The sequence below is a fragment of the Misgurnus anguillicaudatus genome, unplaced genomic scaffold, assembly GCF_027580225.2.
Source record: "Misgurnus anguillicaudatus unplaced genomic scaffold, ASM2758022v2 HiC_scaffold_31, whole genome shotgun sequence".
Taxonomy (NCBI): Eukaryota; Metazoa; Chordata; class Actinopteri; order Cypriniformes; family Cobitidae; genus Misgurnus; species Misgurnus anguillicaudatus.
The window spans coordinates 2,803,273-2,813,438 of NW_027395281.1; positions in this window are offsets into that span (position 1 = coordinate 2,803,273).

The window sequence follows — 10,166 nt, forward strand, 5'->3', positions numbered from 1 at the left end:
CTACCCTGAGGAATTTACTTTCTCTGGAGTTCTTCAGAAATTTACAAAAACTCACCTGAACCAGATTGTCAAGATTCTTCCGGATAAATGGGCAACTTTATGGTGTATGACGTACTGTTAAAGTAAGGGTTATCTGACTGATCTTTATAATAGCAGATAATCAAAATAAATACATTACACTGTAAAAAGTTAAAAGTTGGGTCAACTTAAATTACTTCCATTGGTAACACTTAAAATATTTAAAGTTATTTCAACTTAATTTTCTTCAGAACGTGTACTGTACATGCACCATCTGAGTTTTTAAACCCATTGTACACTATGCGCCGAACGTCTATCTACACGTATGCATCAAATTAACCACACTTTGTCAGGCTGTGCGTTCGACCGTGAAAAACATACTATACTCCATGATTTAGGATGAATATACTGTAGTGTGGCCACTGTGTAGTTAAATTTTATATTATAGGTGAAACGCGTTAAATGGTAAATGCTTGCTGTGTATTCACTGCCATAATCAAACAGCAAAATTACATGCGGGCTAAGATATCTCAAGTGCATTTTATTTGTACTGTTATAAACTCAAAAAACCTGTCTGTGATCGCGAGTGTCTGCTACCAAATACCTTTATATTCATGTTGTTGTAGACATAGACGACAAAATATTTAACCCTCTGGGGTCTAAGGAGTTTTTAGGGCCCTGGGGAAGTTTTGACATGCACTGACATTTGTGCTTTTTTCAGTTGCATAATAATGGCCAAAGTCTTATAACACTGTGTTCAGCACAAACTGGGCTACAATATTATATGATCAACATGTACATGTTTTTATTTTTGAGAGAAAAATGTTTATGCGTGGTTTTTGAAAAAAGCTAAATTTTTAAGTCACTGATACAAGTCCACAAAACCCATACTAAACATGTTTTCCCAAGACTTTTCAATACAGGATCTAGTACAGTAGTCTAGAGTTTTTTTCTTTAAAGTGATGTGAAAATCATTCTGCTTACTCATTCACATAAAACAATATATTGATTTACAATTTCAAAGTCACTTTTTGGTAAGGAAGGCAATATGCAAGGAGGCTGGAAGCTCTTGAATAATCTGTGATTGACAGCTGAAGAACAAAACACTTGCATAATGAGCCTTTATGCAGTAAGACGACGCCATTATTGTTACGTGTTTGTTTGTGAAAGCAACACAAAAGAAATGCCTTCCAATGCGTGATCATGCGTTAAATAAACTTACTGTGCAGAGATATACGCGAACAAACAGGGTTTTAGATGTGTTTAGATGCACTTTAGATGAGGCATTGTGTGTTTGTGTGTGCGTTTGCCCGTCGATCGCGTCTGACCGAAGCACAAAGAAAACATTAGCGTCTAAAGATAACTTTTACTTACGAGAGTAAACAAGTAGATGTGATGTTTGCAATCGCATCTTTTATAAGAATACCACCAAGCGCGTCAAATATGAGGCATCGTGTGTTTGTGTGTGCGTTTGGACATCGCGTCACTGACGAAGCACACACACTCGCGTCTGTTTGGAAATAACTGGCACGAGTAAATAAGTAGATGTGATGTTTGCAATCGCATCTTTTATAATGATACCACAAAGTGCGTCAAATATGAGGCATCCTGTGTGCGTTTGGACGTTGATCTTTGGACGTACTGTTTGATGAAGCACACACACTCGCGTCTTTAGTTACAGTCACAAGTAAACAAGTAGATGTCATGTTTCCAGCACTCGGATTAAAACTCAACATAGCACTGAATGGCTGCAGTCAGAGACGGAAGCCGTTTCTCAATAGGGCTTCGCAAACACCGGAAGTCGCTAGCCGCGGCCATCTTGTTGACATGACATCTGTCCTGCTCATAGCCTCACGTAGATTTGAGTCGAGGGGAGCAGTAGCCTAATGGCTTCATCTCCTCTGTATTAAGAGAAGATGAGCTTGATTATTGTGGAACAATATCAAATAGACCCAATAGCTTTGAGTAAAGATCCGTCCTTATTGAAAGCCGTAACTTATCCGGATATTTATAACTATATCGTTCATAAAGTATCCGCATTCATCATACAAGCACTGAAGGGCCGTTCACATTATAACGATAACTATAACGATAACTATATCATCGTCCACATCACCAAACAATACGTTTATGCTAATTCGCTCACGGCACTCGCGCAAATCACTTGCCTTTAATATTGCTTGTAATAAAAACTTTTGCAGATGTCCTCAACACGCTGCGTTTCGCGTAACTCTAAACAGTGAATCTAATAGTTTGTGTAATCTCTTACCTTTTGGCATAACAGTTAGTTAATGTAATAGATTAAAAAGCAATACGTAGTCAATTTTCACAGCAACTGGAGGTAATGTAATGTTATAGACCTCAGCAATGAGCTTCACTGTCATTTTAAGTGGCCGTGCACTTGAAGTTCAAATAGATTTCAATGGTTTATCCTTAATCAGGTGGGAAAAATCGCTCAGAAAGTGATCCCAATGATGTCGTTCATTGTATCTGTACCGTTATAGTTTTGGTGTGAGCTCCGCTATTCTGTTTAATATAAAACGATTTTCAAAACTATGTGAACGGCCCTTAATTCCCTACCTAGTATCAATGCCAGACCTATTATTATGTTCATAGTTTTTAATACTAATTTAGTAACTGTCTCAATTTATGGCAGCTTATTTGAAAGAGCAGTTTCAGCCACTGCTTACAGCTAACCATATGTGATCAAATTATGGGGACAGACTTTGCTGTGAGCATATATCCCTAACGTTACCTGTGGTAAAATGATGGGGACAGACTTTGCTGTTGAGAGTCTCTCCTTCGCTGGTTCAACTCCTCTGTCTCCTTTCATGTTTTCTGACAGTCGGTATCGCATAAAAACTAATTCCGGGGTTCTTTTTGCTGTTGTTAGAACATCCGTGTATTACACCACACACCATCGCGCGGTTTTAAAAAAATTACACCGATAATACCATGCATAATACCCACGCTGCCTCGCTTGTCAATTGACAGACTGACAGTTTTATGTCAACAATATGGCCGCCGCGAACATTGATGACGTAGATCGAATAAGCCCTATACCAGGTACGCTAAACTCGGACTTGTGTCCTTCGTAGTTCGACCTTGCAAGTTCAGACTCGGAAGAACGAACTCCTGACGCGAAATTCTGGGAAACTTCGCTGTCATAAGTCCACACAAGTCTCTTCTGATGCATCCTCGATAAAATGGGCGGATCAAGAACACATCTGGGGATTTTATGTGAACTTGGGCTTGATGCGAACTTTGATTTGGAACAGTACTTGGTCCGCAACTGATGACGTTTCACAAGTCCACAAGAACACAAGTACAGACAAGAACGCATATTGAGAAACGGCCGGAGTCTCCATTGACTGTGGGGTTGACTAATGGATGATCTCTTCTCTTCAATGGAGCGGGGCGTGGCTCATTATAGATAATGCAGTAACGGGAGAAAGACGGTACATTTCCCACTTCTAATACAGGGAGTGCAGAATTATTAGGCAGGTTGTATTTTTGAGGATTACTTTTGTTATTGTACAACTACAGTGCTCTTGGTCAATTCAAAAGGTTAACAAACCCTCAAGCCTGAACATTTAAGTAGTTAAAGTGAAATTTTGGCTTTCTTAAGAGAATATTTCTATGTACATCATTATTAGGCAACTATTAGTGTGCAGAATTATTAGGCAACTAAATGAAAAACAAAGATTTTACCATCTCACTTGTTTTTTTCACCTGTTAAAGTGAGAATAATAAACAAACTCTACATTTACAAAAAATAAAAATAAAACAATAAAAAATTAAAAAATATATAGACTCAGTGACCAATATAGCCACCCTTATTTTCGATAACAGTCACAAGCCTTCCATTCACGGATTCAGTCAGTTTCTTGATCTGGTCTGAACCAACATTTTGTGCAGACGCAACCACAGCCTCCCAGACACTGTTTAGAGAGGTGTACTGTTTACCTTCACTGTAAATGTCCTGCTTAAGAAGGGATCAAAAGGTCTCAATAGGGTTTAAGTCAGGTGAAGAAGGGGCCATGGCATTAGTTTTTCATCTCTAAGGCCTTTACTGGCCAGCCATGCAGTGGAGTACTTTGATGCATGTGCTGAAGCGTTGTCTTGAATAAAAAAGTCTTATTGAAAGATGCAGATTTTTTCCTGTACCACTGCTTGAAGAAAGTGTCTTCTAAAAATTGGCAGTAGGTCTGAGAGTTGTTTTTTATTTCCATTTTCAACCCAAAAAGGTCCAACAAGCTCATGTTTAATAATACCTGTCTGTGCCTGCCTGCCTGTAATGTAGAAGACACTTTCTTCAAGCAGTGGTACAGGAAAAAGTTTGCATCTTTCAAGAAGACTGATTATTTTGTAAGACAACGCTCCATCACATACATCACAAGTACACCACTGCATGACTGGCCAGTAAAGGCCTTAGAGATGAAAAACTAATGACATGGCCCCCTTCTTCACCTGACTTAAACCCTATTGAGACCTTTTGATCCCTTCTTAAGCAGGACATTTACAGTGAAGGTAAACCGTACACCTCTCTGAACAGTGTCTGGGAGGCTGTGGTTGTGGCTGCACAAAATGTTGGTTCAGACCAGATCAAGAACCTGACTGAATCCCTGAATGGAAGGCTTGTGACTGTTATCGAAAAGAAGGGTGGCTATATTGGTCACTGAGTCTATATATTTTTTATTGTTTTATTATTTTTTTTGTAAATGTAGAGTTTGTTTATTATTCTCACTTTAACAGTTGAAAAAAAAACAAGTGAGATGGTAAAATCTTTGTTTTTCATTTAGTTGCCTAATAATTCTGCACACTATTAGTTGCCTAATAATGATGTACATAGAAATATTCTCTTATTAAAGCCAAAATTTCACTTTTACTACTTAAATGTTCAGGTTTGAGGGCTTGTTAACATTTTGAATTGACCAAGAGCACTGTAGTTGTACAATAACAAAAGTAATCCTCAAAAATACAACTTGCCTAATAATTCTGCACTCCCTGTACAGTTAACAACGAATAACAATATTTATTTTCGATTTCACTTACATCATTTAAAAGCAGACATTCCAAGCATTATGTAGACATTTATCTGTTGTTTCTATGACAAGTATTCGTTAAGTTACAGTTTTCTGACGCCTTTCTGAAAGGACTTCACTGAGGGAGAGAGAACAAAACGCGCATCATGTTTATTTTCTTAACTTTGCGAAAAGCACAACATTCTGTTTTTATTGGGAGTGGACAGAAAAAAAACTAGACACTTTAACACTCTGGGGTCGACGGCGGCGCGGGCGCCGCAAACTCTTTATTTTTCAATCACTCCACAAAGAGACTTAAATTACTCTGCTGATTTTTGACATACAGATATGATTTATACATCATTTAAAACGTTACAGTGTCTAGTTTTTTTCTGTCCACTCCCAATAAAAACAGAATGTTGTGCTTTTCGCAAAATTACGAAAATAAACATGATGCGCATTTTGTTCTCTCTCCCTCAGTGAAGTCCTTTCAGAAACGCGTCAGAAAAATAAACTGTAACTTAACGAATACTTGTCGTAGAGACAAAAGATAAATGTCTACATAATGCTTGGAATGTCTTCTTTTAAATGATGTAAGTGAGATTGAAAACAGATATTGTCATTCGGTGTAAACTGTATGAGATGGAGGAGAAGGACCGTATTTCTCCAGTTACCTTATTATCTGTAATGAGAAGAGATCGCCACACCCCCGCGCCATTGAAGTTAACGAGCAGAAACATCCATATGCATGACTCGTGCCTTCTGCAGTCAATGGATACGCAATCCACAATCCATTCTCTCCATTCCTTGTGGTTCCATCCGATTGCACCAAACATGACATCTAAATCCTTATTTACTTGCGTATGTGTGTCAGTATCTCCAGACGCGAGTGTTTTCTTTGTCTTCCGTCAAACAGTTGACGCGACGGGAACGCACATACACAAACACGCGAGTAAGGAAACTCGACGCGCTTTTTGGTATTCTTATAAAATACGCGATTACAAACAGTACAATCCTTATTTAGTTGCGTCTAAGCGCATATCTCCGCACAGCATGTTTATTAAACACAGGATCACTCGCGTGTGCACACATTCACTACATTCATGATCAACACGTGAGGTAATGGCGGCGACTGTAAACAAACATTGATAGGTTTATCACGCGTGTCCCTTGTTGTGTTTCTAATGATTACAAAAACACAAATAAGAGTCCAGACACCGATAGGCAGTTGTTCTTTTGAGCTTTTTACTGCACAAAAGTAAACCTCTCGCTGGCCAACCAAACACTAACCCTGTGTTGAAGTGTGTTCACTTTACGATGGCCAAACAGTACCTTTACCTAGTGATGGGCAGAGCGAGGCTTCGTGAAACACTGAAACAGTTGAATCAATTGTGTCGAGGCTTCGAAACATAGTTCGAAACCGCCTCCACAGTGACACCTAGTGGTCATTTGCACGTATAGCCATAGCGCAGCCTTGACAAGGTTTTAGACGATCGCTGACAAATTGTATCCCACATGTTGATTGATTGACGCAAGTGACCGGGTGGGAGAGTAGATAGTATCATCGACTCTCATACAATAACCCTTTGGATCGAACCCCGGAAAACGCATTACTATTACCGTTGTCACAATGAAGTTACATATTTTTTGTTGTTGTTTTAACATCTGTTTGACAACTACATGAACTTTTAGGCTCATCATTGTCAATAACTATAAGCTGGTCTATTTAATAAATAAATTGAATAGAGATAAATACCACATAAACAATAAGAAATTAATAAAATATATCAAGCCACCATGTCACACATAAATATCTGCTGTGTGTGGAAGGACTTAGCCTACTTTTTTTTACAGATAATTTCTCCAGCCTTTGAAAAACTCCTCTCACAAAACCCACAAGGTCAATATGCGTTTATTTCACTTTTATACAGATGTGCGATTGTGTTGTCTGTTCCCGACTGTGCCAATCAAACGCTGATTCGGCAGACCACACCTGATGAAACACTTAGTGAAACACTTCGAGGCTTCGTTTGGTCATAGTCACGTGACATGGGTGTTTTGAATCACGCTTCGGATCAGTGTTTCGACACATCTGCGCTTCGGGATCTTTCACGTCAGCCATCCCTACCTTTACCATGATTAGGCTACTGGTTTTTAAAAGGTAACTTATACTTGTGAAATTAATAGAAAATATTTCAATAGAAATATATATATAATGTGTGTGTGTATTTACATTATATTGAAAAGTAAACCTTATCATTACTACAGAGAAAGTTACATTTCTGTTGAGCATCCCCACAGGCTCATGTGGCTCATTATTCAACTCTTTTGTCTCTCAGCTGTCAATCACTGATTATTCAGGAGCTTTCCCGCCTCCACGCATACAGCCTTTCCCAAGCAAAAGTGTCTTAGAAATTGTTAATCAAAATTTTGCTTTATGTGAATGAGTAGGCCATATGATTTTCACATCATTTTGAAGAAAAAACTCTAGACTACTAGATCCTGTTTTGAAAAGTCTTAGGAAAACATGTTTAGAATGAGTTTTGTGGAGTTATATCAGTGACTTAAAAATTTAGCTTTTTCAAAAACCACGCATAAACATTTTCTCTCTCAAAAATACAAACATGTACATACATGTTGATTATATGATATTGTAGCCCAGTTTGTGATGAACACAGTGTTATGAGACTTTTGCCATTAATATGTTTTTAAGCAACTGAAAAAAGCACAAATGTCAGTGCATGTCAAAACTTCCCCAGGGCCGTAAAAACCCCTTAGACCCCAGAGGGTTAATGTTTTAAATGATGTCTAAATCATATCTGTATGTGAAAAATCAGCAGAGTTATCTAAGTCTCTTTGCGGAGTGATTGAAAAATAAAGAGTTTGCGGCGCCCGCAGTCGACCCCAGAGTGTTAAAAAATGGCTGCTGACAACATCTTAATTGACTAAATTAAAACTGAATTAAAACTGAATTAAAACAGACTTATTCAAAAAACAAATACCTAAAAGTACATTAACATGATAAGAAATAACTAATATAACATTAAGAAAATAACTTAAAACATTGTTTGGGGGAATTTATTTAAAGTGTACCATTACTTATCTTAAGTTTCATTTGTTTACATGAAAAGGGAGTGGTTAGGCAGGGATATACTGCAGCAAGCCACCAGGGGGCAGAAAAAGCTTTGACTTTGCACCCCTGATTTTAACAACAGATTCCTTTAATCTTAAGGGCTCGTTATAGTTGTGTGTAGGTCCTACGGCGTAGCCGCGACGGCATAGGTTCCGCGTCGGTTTTCATTTATACTTGTGTGTCATTGTCCACGTCGACGTGCAAACACACGCGCAGACTGCTGGTAGGCAGTATCCACGCATGTAACCACAGTAAAAGCACGACCGTCAAAGAAGCAGCAGCTTGGCAAGTTTAACCCACAAACGAAGAAGAAACAGCAACTTGTTGTGTATGATTTGAGACGACCAGCAATGATGGAAGTAAATAAACAGCGACTTTTGTTGCAGTTTGAGTTAAATCACTCCTCAACTTGGCTCATCTTTGTTTTCACCGTCGCAAACGGAAATACCTATGATGCAGTTTTTTTTACCTGACGGGAGGGGTTCTGGTGGACCAATCACAGCGCTTGCGTTCCACGTAGAACTGACACGCTGTTCAAATTTTCATCCTATTTTCATCGATGAACGTTAAATTAATACATACAAGCATACAATAATAAACAATGATGCATGCATGTTCACCCGCTTCTTTCTTGCTGTTTTGGGGAGAAAATATTCACCGGCTTCAAGGAGTCTGGTCTTTTTGGTATTTGACTAAACTAAAAACTATTTATACCTTGAATTGCTTTTATATTAGTTTTTATTATAAGTTGTAGATTGTAAATTGTTGTAAATTTATTATAAGTTGTAGAGTTCCATAAAAGTTTTCACAACACTGATAACCAGGCTCGTAATGATTTTCTAATCCTCTGATTTTTTCTAATTTAAAGATTAAATTCACAACACAATTAGAGTAGAATTATTTTTATTTGACAAAAATCCACAATAGCCTGTAAACTTAATAATATCACAATGCGCACACACACACACACACACACACACACACACACACGTATGTCTATACAGATTTTTGTATCACTTTATTTGCAAGAATATCTCAAGAATAAGAATAAAAATATTAGATTAAAATGGTATTTTCTATTCTGTTTTGCTTTTTTACATCCATATTGATGTGGGTCAGCAAGGAATTTTCCATTTCCATTTATAAATATACAAAGAACAAACGATCACTTTCAATTATTATTAAGCCCTAAAAGCATTAATATATGCATTTTATTAATACAAGTTGATAAATTAATTTATTGAATTTAATTGAATACAGAATCACAGAGCCAAAAACACTCCATCCATACGTTTTATGCATAAATATGCACTATATACAGCCATCACGTTTAATAGCTTCTCTAATTACACAATAACGGATTAATCTGCATTAAAGGTGCTCTGAGCGAATTCACACGTTTTAGACCATAAAACATTTTTTGTTACATACAGAAATCATCTCCTCACTATCTGCTTGCTGCCTGTACGCTGATCAAACTGTAAAAAACGCAATCTCTGTAAACAGCCCAGCCTCCACAAACTTCAATATAAACACAGTGGCCAAACCTACACCACGAAACAAAACAAAGTGTTCCAGCCAATAAACGCCAAGAAGGATTTGGGGGTGGGGGTTGGGCGCGTTCATGAAAGGGAGGGGGATCGGGAGGAGTTAGCTATGCTCCGTTTGTTTGAAAACAGTTCAAACATCAACAAAAAGTGACGTCACACAGATTCGTGTATAGAGCGCCTTTAAGAAAACAAAATTTACCATTAAAAGGCTGTTCGTGATTTGTTATAATGTTATACATTTCTCAATCCGAAGGCTGAAGTCTCCGAAGGGTCACATTTCTAGGCTGCATATGTACAAAGACTATTAACATTAAAATTAAATTTAAAATATTGATTATTATTCTTAGTTAATCGTAATTTGTTGTAACATGATTATGACTTGCGAATGTAATGCTCAGTTAACTTAAATAAACCAGGCTTGATGACGTATGCGACCTTCTG